Source organism: Leptinotarsa decemlineata, unplaced genomic scaffold, assembly GCF_025532065.1.
Source record: "Leptinotarsa decemlineata unplaced genomic scaffold, Ldec_3_MD MMD2_P_RNA_scaffold_6, whole genome shotgun sequence".
Classification (NCBI taxonomy): Eukaryota; Metazoa; Arthropoda; class Insecta; order Coleoptera; family Chrysomelidae; genus Leptinotarsa; species Leptinotarsa decemlineata.
In genome coordinates this window covers 6,625,301-6,640,892 of record NW_027412533.1, presented here as the reverse complement: position 1 = coordinate 6,640,892, position 15,592 = coordinate 6,625,301, and the positions used below count along the sequence as shown (strand labels likewise).

Sequence of the window (15,592 nt, the reverse complement as noted above, 5' to 3'; positions counted from 1 at the left end):
TAACCTTGTGAAACTAGAGGAAATTCACCAGTGATTTCATCTTTGTCTTCAGCAAAACCAATTTGAAATTTTCATCTTTCCTTCTTACATTAATCTCAAAATTCCTATTCATATACCGAATATGAAGTTTATAAAATTAATACAATAACCAACAACAATTTTATTAATATCGTTATCAAAAAAAGAAGAGAGCAATGATAGTAGTTATCCAGAATGGAGAAAACTCACATCTTCATCTGATGAAAGGTTGAACTGAAATCTCTGGCGTCAAATAACTCCAAATTAAAACACAGACGCCTGGAGATATTATTGAAATTCATATTAAAAGGGGTATATTTTTAAGAGAGATTAATTTTCTTAAATCATTTTTGTTCGATCACTTAATAATCCCCTGGAAATGGCAGAAAGAATTATTTTCCCGATTCTATTGGAAACAGAATTTCCTATTGACATTTTTCCAAACTGAAAAGAAAAGCAGAAAACAAAGAAATCGATAGACGTGAAAGCCATCAAATGGCTGCATCGTTATTTATTCACAGCACAAAATTAATGGTGTTCACTAGCTGTTTACATTTAATTACTCGATACATTTTTATCGCAACGACGATAATGGTAGTTTGAATTTTATAGCATGGAATTTTCATACGAGCAGAGTTGGAGTGAAAAAGACTGTGGCAGGGGTTTGATAGTTACTTCGATCGATGGCTCTCTAAGATTATATCATCGAGGAATATTTTACGAACTGATCCGGTGTGGTGGGGGAATTTATCATTATGGAAAATATTGAAAATGATGACAGTGAATGATATTAATCTTCATTACCATGGAGATGATTATGGCATGCTTAACTATTGAAAATAATGTTGATATGTTCATTACAGAATGAATATTCATTACACTATTACAAACAGTATAATACGAATCAATTACACAGGGTGGTTACCTTAGAAAAGGTAACATATTTTCAATTCACGAGGTTCTTCAATATGTGATTACTTTTTGAATAGTACTCGTATTAGTGAAGAAGATTAAAGAAGTTGTTGTTGTGACGTGATCCATTCAGATGGATGAGAGGTAAAAATAGTTGACATTTATTATCAATACTATAAAGATAGTAATAGAAACCAATTATCATTGAAAATAATGTTGACAAATTAAGAAATGAAGAATATTCAACACGGAATTGCGAAAGCCATAATACAGTTTGATTCAACTCATGGTCACCAATATTAGAATTCTCGAAAAGAATACTGTTAACTATCAATAGTAATGAGAGATGTATTGAAATTCTGCACATGAAATAGATTTGACTATCCGAAACAATCGAAGAGCGAAGTTGAAAAAATGAGTTTCAATCTGTTTTTTTGTTGGTCTTGTAACATTTCTCAAGCTGAAGTTTTCAACTATGGACAGTGAGAGTGACTTTGAAAATGTATTACCTTACGAAATTTCCAATGCAGCAGCTGCTGCTACAGTACAATAATTGTTATCTGAAATATCAAAGCCCAGGTACGAAAAGGTTCATGACGTATTCTCAAAAGGAATGAATATGAATGAATGCACAACTATTACAGAGAATGTAGTTATGGCTTATTGTGCGCAACTGAACTGAAACTGTTAAAAAGTATAATTCTAGTGAAGAAAAATGTAAACATGGCCTCTTTTCCAAAAGTTCTCGCATTTCTAAAAAGGAACAATGTTGGTAACAGAGTAAAGGAGACGTCTTCAACAGCGAGCAGATCAACAAATTCATTAGGAAAGCAAAGAATGATACATATTTATTGCTGGATAGGAACAACTATCGGGTGAGCCGGTGCATGTAGACAGATAATTAACAAAAATGTGAATTGTTCTATAAGAAGACCAGGAATGAATGTTGCTTCCGAAAATACCAGATTTTACAACTTATATTGAGGTAACTTTTGTTGTAATTGAGCAAGAAAACCTGCTGCAGTATAGTCAATATTCATTTTTACGGCCATCCCAAACTTCACATGACAGATTGTTCGAATCAGCCTCTTGGTATCTGGGAATCTCGTATCAGGAATCGCAGAATTTTCAAGTATTTCCAATACTGAAAATTACACAGGCCATAGGTCTCGTTGAACTTCAGTGACGTTATTTGCTAATAATGATGGAAATATCACAAATTTGGAGTTACACGGTGGCTGGAAATCTACCAATATCGCTGAAGGATATATGGCCATTCCCCTTACAAATGGAATTGAAATTGTCTAGATCATTCAAAAATCATGAGATGAGTATGAACAATGTGAAACAGAAACTTTATTTTCTTGTTCATTTTGAAAAAATATGTAGTAGCAATTACTCGAATTATTATATGAATATTATTATGATGGAGAATTAGAATGTTTCTGTTAGTTGTGAATGTTCTGTTTCTGTTCAAATTTTAATGTTTGATAGGAATAAGATATAACATTTTTGAAATTTCGTTCTATTAAGACATATTAAAAAAATATGTTAATTTATTGTTCTTCACAGTTGCCGAAAAAATATTGCGCTCAATATTTGGATAGGAATATGCTGAACTGGTTTTTATCCGTGAAAACTTCAGATTTCATATTCGATACCTTAACGGGGAGATGAGGTCAACTAAGAAGAAGAAGAACTCAGGTAAAACTCAACAACATTTAAGTAGTAGGTAGTAGAGAGTTTATGGACACTCTAGCTCTGAACACGTAACGAATACCATTTTACCAGTATAGTAAGAAGTGAGTTGAGCAAGGTCAACAAACTTCTGAACACGTAATAGCACACCTAGATAATGACAAATGAGATTTTGTCGAAACGTCGGTGAAATTAGAGATAACTAGAGGTACACAAGCTGAATGACTTCAAACTGGTCTCCTATTTCTGCAGGCATCAAGAACACGCCCATGGAGGAAGTCCACTTTATGTGAAGGAGGGTACAACAGGGATGGAGCGAAAGGACTTCATAAACCTATCAGTAAATCATATTGAAATCTCAGCTGCCTAATTCAAAGTCAATAATAACTCAATTACAGTGGTTGCTATATATAGACCTCCAGGTGGAAACTTCAATTTGTTCATCAAAAACATTAAATCACTGATGAAATCTTGATGCAAACAAATTATAGAGTGGTGATAAAGGAAGATTTCAACCTAAATTTTTGTAACGAATCAGCAGAAACATTCAAGTTTATCACCCTAATAAACTTTCACAAATTCAGACATACATACAAGATTTTATACCTGTGATAAAAACAGTATGCTGGACTGATATTTACACTCTAGACCAAAATGATGTCGGTCAACAATGGAACCTATTTATGCAATGTTTCCTAAACACTTTTAATCAATTCTTCCCTAAGAAGAAAGTGTTGATGAAACACAAACAAGATGAAAAACTAGTTACAGAGGATGATGCTGAACTCACTGAATGTGAAAATAGATTATATATTCTCTATGTATATAGCACGGCGGAACAAACCTTCAAAGAAACATAGGCATAATCAAGTAAAAAAAGAATACAACAGCAAACTGAAAAAAAGTAGGGCAGAAAATTATAAAACAAAAGTAGAACAATCAGATAATAAATCTAAAGCGATATGGGAAGTTGTGAGAGATATTAAGGGAAATGAACAAATGAGGCAAGGAGGTATTCTGTCAGACAAAGATGCAAAATCTGTAGCAAACGACTATAATAACTTCTTGATAAGTGCAGTCTTAGAAGAAACAGGATGAAGGATGAACAGTTCTCTCACAAAATAAAATCAAATGAGAATTCAATACTACTAACACCAACAAATGCAAATGAAATTTTAGAAAATGTTAAAAAAAATAAAAGTAAGATGCGTAGTGGACATGAAGAAGTCCCCTCTGAAATTATCAAATTGTGTATAGAAGAAATAATAGATCCGATTGTATATATTGTGAACAATTCCCTGAAATACGGAGTTTTTCTTAACTCACTCAAGCTAGCATTAGTCAAACCCATATTGAAAAACAGGGATCTCTCTGAACTATAAAACTTCAGACCAATTATTCTACTGTCTTCATTGTCAAAAATTTTCGAAGCTGTATTATGCAAACGAGTGGTGAACTCCTGCAAGCAGTGAAATCTTATCAGTAATTGGCAATATGGATATCAGAAAGGGACATCAACGCATACAGCAATTTTTCAGTTCATTCAAAATATCTTGTTACAACTTGAGACTAATAATTTAGCATTGGGATTATTTCTAGACCTGTCAAAAGCTTTTGATTGTTTGAACTTCACAGTTCTTCTACAAAAGCTGGAATAATATGGCATACATGGCCCTGCGTTGAAATGACTTAAATCTTATATATCAGGTAGAAAACAAATGGTGTTAGTTAACAAGGGAGAAGTCGAAGCTGAATCAGACATAAAATCAATTGATACTGGGGTGCCACAAGGTAGAATAATTGGCCCAATGCTGTTTATAATTTTTCTAAATAACCTGGAGGAGATTTGTGGGGAAAATTGCAAAATGACAAATTACGCGGATGACACACACTTGATGGTCAATGCAGTGGACTATCCCGGCCTGATATCCATAACTGAAGAAAGCATCTGTAAGGCAGATGAGTGGTTCAGGAGAAACAAACTTATATTGAATGACAATAGGACCAAAACTGTAATGTTCAAAACAAACCATGCATGATTTGACTTACCTCATGATATTCGGCTGACGAATATTTCACTGAAAATAGAAAATGAGTGCAAATTCTTAGGACTGCACATAGAGAGTTTCAACAGTCATATTCAAAATGTTTGTCAAAAGTTGAATTCAGTGTTGTATTCAATAAGAGTTATTGCTCAGTATGTCGACACAGATGTAATCCGAATGGTGTATCATTCAAATTTTTATTTTGTTTGTAGAAATGGGATTATTTTTTATGGATGTAGTTGAAATGCAGAGCAAATTTCTATTATACGGAAAGAGCCTTAAGAACTATGCTGAAACTGAACTCATGAGAATCATGTAGAGGCAAATTCAGTAGTCTTAAAAACCCTTATAAAAGTATATATACAGGAACTTCTGTTATTGCTTTTCAGAAACAAACATCCATTTGAAAAAAGTCTACCACAAAATGTATATAACATTAGAAATTTTGACTATGTACACCCAAAACATAGGCTAACTGTTATATAAAGCAGACCGTTCTGTCAAAGCATGAAAATGTTCAACAAACTCAAACAAATGAATAACCTTAGTGAATTCATTAGATTCTACTGAATATAAAATCCTATACTATTGCTGAATACCTCTGTCATACTGTCTGACATAATATATCTTGCTGGTGACGTTATTTCTGTTTTTGTATCTTTTTGCGATTATTCTTCAGAAATAAAGATATTTATTATTATTATTATCTATAATTTTATTTCTATCGTGCAATGAACAGAAACAAACATTTCAATATACGTTTATTGTTCATTCAGATTGTTACTGTTGTCAATGAACTGAATATTATCCTTATCGCTTTCGATAAGGAAAAGGCGTGAACAAAAGTATCACTTGAATATATTACCATGGATTTTCATCAAATATTGGCCAATTCCACCATATATTATTTTCTTCTTTCATAACAGTAATGGATAATGTCAGCAAAGTATCCATACAGGACAAAATATAAACTTAGATTTACATTCCAGATATTCTCAACATTTTTCAATGTAGTAATTTTTCTAAAACAGTATTTCCATTAACCTTGCAAAATGATTTATATTCTTGTATCTCCCCATAGTGTACTCATCGATGTGCAGTTTTCAGTCGACATAGTTGTCATCGTCGTTTCTTACAAATTCACTATTTTCCGGGAGTAAGTAATTCTTTGGGGATACAATTTTAACTCAATCTGAAGAATTGAAATGTATTTCATTCAAAAAATATGAATATATAGATTGATACTCACACGATTACTGAAACACATCAAACAAAATATATTCACTGCGTAGATCATACGAAGAAGTAACTTTCAAACACCTTGAGTTATGATTTGCACTCAATTTTTCTGGTAATACTTGAGAAATATACACCTTTATGGAAAATTATCATGAATAAATACTGTATTCTTTTGAATCTTTCAATGAATTTGTATGAAATATTCGACATCATCATCACATCAAAACTAGCACAACACCAGGTTGAATTATTTCAAAATATCAGATCTTATCATGTCTTTGTTGATATCAAATAAAAACAAAGTAATAGAGGAGATGGATGAAACAATTATTATTTCTCAACTTCCTTCATGCCATATTATATAGCCAAGCTCTATTACGAAACAGAATTTTATGTCCATAATAACATAAAAAATAATGAGAAATATGTTTTGGTCAAACGAAATGAAACGCAAGTGATTTCCTCAAACTATTTATGATAAGTACAAAAATAGTTTTGTTGTTGAGAATTAGAACTCTCTTGAAGTAGTTAGAAAGAGATCTCGTGATATTTATCTTTATATTTGTTTATCAAACAAGCCGCTTCTAAGATGAAAATGGCATTGACTGTAAAAGTCTCTTCTGTAGATAATATGAGCCTACAAGAGTCTTGTTGTTTCAATTCAAATGAATAACATATCGCTCTTTCTTGAAGCACAAACACAGAATTCAGATGGATTCTAGAATATTCTACCCCGAACGAAATTCAATATCTCAAATTAGAGCAAATAGTAAACGGTTTTAGCTGCAGAAGAAGCCAATTATCTGGTGATTCTTGTTATTGCATAACAACCCGTAGGAAGATTTTTAGCGAATAATCTGATGTGGTCTTCAAATCTGGAGACGATATACAGGGTGTAACTGAATAAGTGTAAAACATTTGAGGAGGTGATTTCTCATCGAAAAAAAGATAGGATCTTTCATATAAAGAAACTTCATTGGAGCATCCCTCGTCAAGATACAGCCCCTTAAAGGGGGTACATAAAATTTGTATAACAATTTTTTTCACAAGCACTGAAAAAGTAACAATAATCAAATCAACCTGACGTTTTGTACTACCAAAAATACACTTAGCCAGTAATTTATTTGGTTTACCCCGTGGTTGTAAGGGGAGGAAAACGGAACCCCTAAAAGTTATTTCCAATGTAACTTTTTGTCTTATTATTTGTTTACCATTCAAATATTTATTTTCGATAGCTTGTTTTATTTAAAACAAAAAATGTCTCCTGGGTTTTTTGCCCATAATAAACCAATTCGCAGCAAAATATTATTTTACGAACAACTACAGAGATGCATCGTCATGAATGCGAACTGGATTTATTTTCATTTTGTAGTTAGTACCTGCATTAAACGATTAAAGGTAGTAAACAAAACTAATTTATTAATAACAAAATACACAACACGTAGAAATCATAGTGAATGTTCAATATGTCTACCTTCAGACATTACGCATGCATCTAGACATCAGCGCATTGAGCCACGTATTCGCTCAAATATTTCTGGAGTCTCTCTGATTACCCTGCACGCATCGATGATGCGGTTTCTTAAGTCCTCTACATCGCGAACAGGAGTACGATAAACCAAATGCTGTAAGTGGCCCCAAATAGAAAAATCGAAAGGATTGAGATCCGGGGATCGAGCGGGCCAGTTATGTGGTCATCCACGACCTATCCACTGATTTGCATATGTTTCAGTTAAATGCTGACGTTCTACTTGACTAAAATGAGTAGGAGCCCCATCATGCATAGAAAACATATCCATTCTGACGCCCAAAGGAACTTCCTTCAGCAGTACTGGATGCACTTCTCCTAAAAATTGAACGTATGCCTCATTATTTAATCCAGGAGGTAGAAAATGAGGCCCAATTAAATCATCCCCAATAACTCCGAGCCACACGTTAGGAGAAAACTGTTCTTGATGGTTAGTTTCGACAATAGCGTGAATGATTTCATCAGCCCATATGTGGTAATTATGAAAATTAATAATCTGGTCCAGAGAAAAACTACATTCGTCTGTGAATTCTATCGTCTTCTGAAAGTCACAATTTCTTCTAATCATTTCCAGCATACAATTACAAAATTTAAGACGGTTCGGAAAGTCTCGCGGTAACAGTGCCTGTACTCGTTGCAGATGGTAAGGATATAAGAGTAGGTCCTTTAAAATTTGAAATACCTTCATATGATCAACATTTAGCTAGAAAGCAATCTTTCTAGTACTGGTAGTAGGTTGTTCTTCAATCAAATCAAGTACTGCTTCCTCAAGCTGTGGTGTTCGTACCACAATCCTACGTTTCGTAATCGTTGATGAAGTCGAGTAAATATTCTATGTGAAGGATGCTGCTGTTGAGGATACATTTCAACATATCTTCTAGAAGCTTCTAACCCATTCCCCTACGACAGACCGTAAACGTAATGCCTATCAGCCGTTTCCTCATTTGTGTATGCCATTTTAATAACAAGTGAATTATTAAAGTAACAAATTAAGAACAGAACAGCAACACATAATTAGTGTGACAAACTGAGAGCGTTATACCAATTTAATTGTCATTATCGCTAATAGCGACTTACTAGATAGATTAGTTTCGTATTTTCGCATTTATGACGATGTATCTCTGTAGTTGTTCCTAAAATATTTTTTTGCTGCGAACTGGTTTATTTTGGGCAAAAAACAGGGTATCGGAAATAAATTGTTGAATGGTAAACAAATAATAAAACAAAAAGTTACATTGGAAATAAATTTTAGGGGTTGCGTTTTCCACCCTTCACAACCATGGGGTAAACCAAATAAATTTCTGGCTAAGTATTTTTTGGTAGTACAAAACGTCAGGTTAATTTCGATATTGTAACTTTCTTAGTGCACCCCATTCAAGGGCTGTATCTTAACAAGGGATGCTCCAAGAAATAAAGATTCTATCTTTTTTTCGATGAGAAATCACCTCCTTAAATGTTTTATACTTATTCAGTTACATCCTGTCAGATGCTACGAATACAATACGCATATATACAGACAGCTCAAAGACCAAGGAAGGCTCAGGTGTGGACTGCAGATCACTAAGCCTAAGGATTAAGTGAGGAATGGGAAAAAATACCAGCGTGATTCAAACAGAACTGTCTGGTATCTCAATCGCCACAAAAGAAATAACCAGAAAAGGAATGTCTGGCAAAAACATAACAATCTGCACTGATAGTAGACAAGTCCTATTAGCCTTGAACAGACAACGTGTTACCTCAGGGCTAGTACAAGAGTGCCACTAAGATTCAGCTGAAGCCTCGGTAAATAATTACATTATCCTGAGGTGGCGTAAAGGGCACGACAGAAGTGAAGGTAAACGCATTACCGACTCTTCAGCTGAGGAAGCGACTGGACTAAGAATTTCAGGACCCAGTGACACCTACAGCCTGATGACTTCGACAATTTCGGAACTAGCCAAACGTCACACCTATGCTCAATCCCTAATGAGACGGGTTGGAATCAAAGGATGCAGTCTTGCCAGGATCACCCTGGGCGACCCTGAGAAGCTGGCGATGACCAGAAAAAGCCTATGCTTAACAGTAGGATTTCTGACTGGCCAACTAAGGAAATAACTCCATATTATGGGGCTAGTGGACACACCTCTATGCAGGATGTGTGGACAGAAAAATAAACTGTCAGACATGTCTTATGCGAGTGTCCGGGTTTATCGTCAATAAGAGAGTGTGCATTCGGCGGGTCTTGGCCTGCACCTGCCGATATAAAGATGTCTCCTAGTGACCTGTCTACCTTCCTGGAAAGGACACCAATGGACGATGACCTAGGGGGACAACTCCCCGGGAGGATGTACAATGGGTCACATGTGGCCTAAGTGCTGAGGGCCTACACTCAGTCTCCCTACTCTATTGATACAGATATCATCATCTACCGAGTGATACGTTATATGGAAAGTGGTCAAGTGAAAATACAGCGGATGTACATTCCATAAAAAATGAATAATTATATCAAAAAATTCATGAAATATGTCAATGATGATGATGAGAGTCAATTCAATTCAATTCATTTTATTTGGAATATGTAGGACTATAAAATATTCAATGAGTAAATGAAAGAATTCAAAGCCAAAGCGAAGAAAAAACAAATTTACCAAGAAATTGGGAAAAAGTTTCAAAGAGTACAATAGAGTATCTTTCCCTTTGCTTAAAGGACACTTGAATCAAAACTAATCATCAAATATGGTAGAATTCATGTCATAGATGAAAACATCCTAAATATGTCACTGTGAAGACAGTATTATCATTGCAACTATCCTAACAGTTTTTGAATAAAATAATACTGGGAGAAACATTTCTGAAAACAATATTCACTAACAGGTTAAGTGTAATGAAATCATGTGAATTAATGAAACATGTCGAGATTGATGAATTTGATACTGTAATCACTACAAGATTTAAGGGGAAATATTCATCGATGCCTAGTTAATGTACTTCTTGAAGTATATCTAATAGTAGTGTTGAAAGATGAATCAAGTTATTCTACAGTCGATAAGGAGAATACTTCTTGTTTATGATTATGTACATACCATTTTTGTACACCAGCCCCTTTTAGTTGTATAAGCAATTCTATACCTGAGCATAAAAACAGAAAATCAAAATAGAATAAACATTGATAATCATTCGTTGACATTCCTCATGAATGACAGTTTTATAAAAACTATTTTTAACTCAGATATCATGTTGCCCACAATGTTTCGATGGACTCAGTTTCACTCTTTTGACTGAAGAAATTTGAGTCTAGAATATTGGCATCTTGAAGATCGATCTATATAAAATCCACTACTACATTTTTATTACAGAAAATAGAAATACAGTGACCCTCAAAAAATTGATAAAGTCTAGGTGATGAGCTAGAACGTGAGCTTTTGCGATTTTTCTATTGCATTTCTCAGATGGTTCTCTCTGACGTACCATTTATAATCTTCTCTTGAAGAATATAAATGATTCCTTCGAGGAAGTCAACAATGAATATAGTTTGTGAGAGATTCAACTGAACGTTGGTTATCGATTTCATAGAAACAATAAGTGCATTGGAATTTCTGTATCTTTTTGATGATAGTACGTGAAATATATTTTGATTGAATACCACTTGTTTGCGTATGTTCAAATTCATCAAAGTGAAATCAGTGATTAATTTCCATTATCCACATTTTTTTCACAATTATCGTATCAGCTATAAAGTTTTTCTGGAAAGTTTTTATAGCCGCCTTAGGGCTGCTCTCGGTTCATTGGAATTCATTTCCGTTCTTTGCCCGAAACCGTACAGAATCCGTAGCAAGAATCAGTAGCTCAGAATCCGTAGCAACGTGTATGTTTCCATGTTCTTTGATTAATGGCTGCGAATCCTGTTCTGTGCTGAATTGATATTTCACGAAAAACTTTCATTCACACGAACTCGAGATATACGCACTGTGAACATTTGAATGCAACGTGAATATGCTCGTTTTTCATGTCGGCAAGCTGCAGGTATCTGAATACAGATGTGGGGAACGAAAACACGTTATTAACGATGGGGTTTTGTTTTTTTGAAGAGAATCGAAAAGTGTGAATGCTGTGAAATGGGATGATTTATTAGGTGCGAAAACGTAACTGAAACAAATGACTCTCCGGATGTAGAGCGATGGTGGTACACGATAATTTTCCACGAACTGTTTTAATAATATCATGTCACATACATAACATGATAACATTAATTAGATCAGTCATATTATTCATATCTTCTGGCGATCATTATCTGTGTATGAAAAGAAGGAGTTTTATTCTGAAAATCACTTCTAATCTAAAATCAAAATTATAAACGATTTTTATCCATATGATAATCGACGATGAGTATTTTATATGAAATTCAGTCTGTCAGGAAGTAAATCACGAGTGGGTTGCCGGAAAAATCCTAGCCATTACACTCAGTGGTTCGAAAGTGATTGAAAATTGACAATGTTTCTTGGTGAATGTTACAAGCTCGGAATAAAACTGTCTGAGCATAAATTTGAAATCTAAAGGAGAACGAATATTACTGGAGTTTTATCCCCAAATCAAACCGTTATTTTCAACACCTCGACACGAGTTTCAATCACCAAGTGATCATCTTCAAGAGAAACTAAATCTACATACAATATTGTCTTTATTTATACGAAAGATACCTCTGCTAGGTACCTGCGTCTTAATTGTCTCAAATTCTTTTTACGATGTACCTTTATCTACTGTCACAGCTATTATAGGCAGGTTTATGGTACCCTACCGAGTCCACCCTATTTTTTATGACTAACAAAAGATCTCCTGAACGTTCGGGTCGTTTTTTACCTCTAGTGACAAGCGTTTGGATATTCAATAAATAATAATAATAATAAGTTTATTGCCAATCAAAATAACAAGATAATAACAAATAACAAAATACAAGAGAGAGAAAAATGAAAACACTTTGTATTTGATTGCAAATGGCTTTTGGTTCAGATTTCGAATTTGCATTCGCATCTGCTCTTCCACCAATGCCGAAAATGTATAAAAATAAATAAATGAGGACTTGAAGTGAAGAAAAGAAGAAAGAAAGAAAAAAAAAAAAGAAAAGGTAATATAAAGATATAGATATATGAATAGCTAAAACCTTTTTCAGGAATCTCGCCGCGGACCTAGTTACTCTTAATGCTGAACAGATGCTATTTAAACCTACTTTTAAAAACGAATTCCGACATGTTAATACAATTGTTTTCCCATTTATGGAGATAATTTATTGTGGAGGAGAGGAAAAAGATCGTTTGAATATTTCCTTTTTATGTACAGGAATGTTTAGCACTGTCTTTTTACGCAAATTCAGGTCATGGTATCTGTCCTATAAGTTCATATGAGTAGGAAAGATTCCTATATTTCAGTATTTTGAAAAATATGCATGTTGCATGAAAACGTCTACGAAAAAATATATTCAACCACTTCAAATCTGCTAATTTCTGTGAAATTCTGGACCTTCTTCTGATACCAAATATTAACCTGATACAACAGTATTGAACGTTTTGTATGCGACACCTTGCAACGGCTCAATTTTCAACAGCTTTCCCAGGACGAAATGCGTTAACGCGCTGCAAAACCAAAAATGCACGGCGCGCAGTCGGAGAGTAGGCTGGGTTTAAAAAAAATAATAAAATATAAGAAAATGCTAGGGGGCGCCACCAGTTTATTTTCGCAGGTTCAAACTGGGGAACCTTCAGTTCTTTTGGATTTCGTCCTGTACTATACTTTGAAAACTTGGATATAAGTACAATTATGCTTATTTGGTTTGGAAAGACTATGATGATTTGTCGGGAGAGACAGATAGCAAGCTTCACCTTGAACCACTTATTTATTAAGAAAAAAAAAATTAAAAAAAAGATATATGTTTGGATGACAAAAAAATAGGTATATTAATATTATTGATAAGTACACTGAAATTCTTCCAGGTTCTAATTTATGAGTGAGTTGAGTGAAGAAGTTTAATTTCTAATAGTAACGAGTAAATACTGATTACAGCATTGTATCATACTCGAGATTACTTCTGAGTTTACCACATATGGAATTCCTATCAGTCAAAATAGGGTTAGTGATGTAGCTATAAAAAAAATATATATATATACACATATATATACTCAACGTGCGCACGTGAAGCTTACACTTTAAGGCTAATTCGTAATGAGTGGTAAGATGTCGTATAGTTGAATATGGAGAATTATATAATAGATATAAATGTAAGTATCATAAATATATATGTTTTCTCTACAGTCACAAACAAATATCATGCATCTTATCTGTCACATAATTCAGGATTCAGGTTCAGATGTAACTTGGTAACCGGCGGGTGAACAGCATTACTGCACTCTCCAATCCAACTGCACAAAAGGTATTTCATTCAAATTCATCGAGGTACATCAGAATTGTGTCACGGATTCAACTGTCTGAGACTGACTCAATACTAAGAGTAAGAGTACGATCCTAGAGTGAGACCCTTGAGTAAGACCCTAGAATGCACAACAAAATAAATTGAAACCTATTACTTAATTACTAGTAAGAGTAAAACTACCTCTTTTGATGAGGGTCTACGATCATATATGAAATTCGGCAGCTACTCGATTTTGTTGGGAAGTGCTGCCTGAAAACGTTCGGTTTCGAGTTACGAGAAAATTGTATATGAAAATCTTCGACTTACGATTTTGCAGGAATAAGCAGCGAATGTAAATCCCTCTCAAGGTACTAGTTTTCAACCAAATGTCACGAATACGTTTATAACGTATCTACACAAGAAAACATGAAAACTAGTGTAACATAAGATTCAGCAAAGAAAAATCCCAAAACTTGGATGAAAAGAAATCACTTCAAATTCTTCGTGAACCGTTCGCTACTTTTTCGACTTATTCTATCGTTCAAACTTCGAGAACCCGTTTTGTTTGTTGTTTTTTTAATCCCCTGGCATTTAACACTTTTTGTGGAGTGCGTAGAATGTTTTGCTTGCCGAACTTCCTACAATCTTCAACTGTCAGTAGACAACCACAAATTCATTTTGTTCAATGGCTAGTACAGGGTGTTCCTGAATAGTCATGCTCATTTTGTTGTAACGCTAAACTAGCCGTTACAAATTCCACCTGAACCTATTAAAAAAAAATAAATAAAAAAAATGACTCTAACTTATTAAGGTGACGCCTTCAAGTCTTTGGCATGCCAAGTTCCCCTGAATCTTCCATCGGAGTCCTTCAGCTCATATGTCCAGGTTGAGACCTTCTTTGAAATGATAAATGGCCCCAGGTATTTTGGTGCCAACTTGGCCGAATAATTCTTCGCCGCATCTGATAGGACATAATTTTTTCGATAAACACGATCCCCACAATTATAGGTGACGGGACGATGACGTAAATCATAAAGACGTTTATTCTTCTCTGCCGCTCTAACCAATCTTTTCTTGATATCTGCATAGAGTTCCTGAAACATTTTACTCCTATCCTGCATTAATGTGTTTCCTTCCGTTTGGCACATGGGTGGCTGCTCACCCTGTTGGGAAAATAAGTTCGATGGCATTTCTCGTCCAAAAATAGTGAAATACGGCGTATGTCTCGTGGATTCATGAACTTGCGTACGTAATGCACAAGCCAGTTTAAAAATATGCTTGTCCCATTCTCGGTGGTTTTCAGAGATATAACACCGGATCATTGTTTCTAATGTCTTATTGACACGCTCTGTAGGGTTCGCTTGAGCATGATAGAAAGCAGTAAAAGACTGTCGAATATTATATGACTTAAGTAAGTTGTGGAACTCCTTAGATTTGAATTGGGGGCCATTATCACTTATGAGTACTTCCGGCTGCCCGAACATTAAGAGAAGATTCTCTTCGATTGCCATACATACCAACTTTGAAGTAGCATTACGAAGTGGAACTACAATGGTAAACTTACTTAGATTGTCTACTATAACTAGAATAAATTTAAATCCGCGACTCGACCTAGGTAACGGTCCTATGAGATCGCAAGACACGATTTGAAAAGGCTTGTCAGCCACCTTGCGGGGAACCAGTAAACCAGCAGGTTTCTTTTGTTCCGGTTTATTTTGACAACAAATTACGCATTCTCGGACATACTTAGAAATGTCCGATTTCATTTTGGGC

The 15,592-nt window shown here is 34.5% G+C and overlaps 1 protein-coding gene and 1 long non-coding RNA gene across 7 annotated transcripts in view; both read right to left on the bottom strand.

The window, feature by feature from the left end:
• The window catches only part of LOC111505964 (uncharacterized), a 405,865-nt gene that overhangs the window by 371,472 nt on the left and 18,801 nt on the right, over window positions 1-15,592 (bottom strand). The gene's annotated exons all lie outside the window — the stretch shown is intronic.
• LOC141480096 (uncharacterized) lies at window positions 12,989-15,540 on the bottom strand. Its single transcript, XR_012464161.1, has 3 exons — window positions 14,147-15,540; window positions 14,021-14,089; window positions 12,989-13,958 (listed from the first exon to the last, which is right to left on the bottom strand). It is a non-coding gene; the product is annotated as an uncharacterized lncRNA (long non-coding RNA).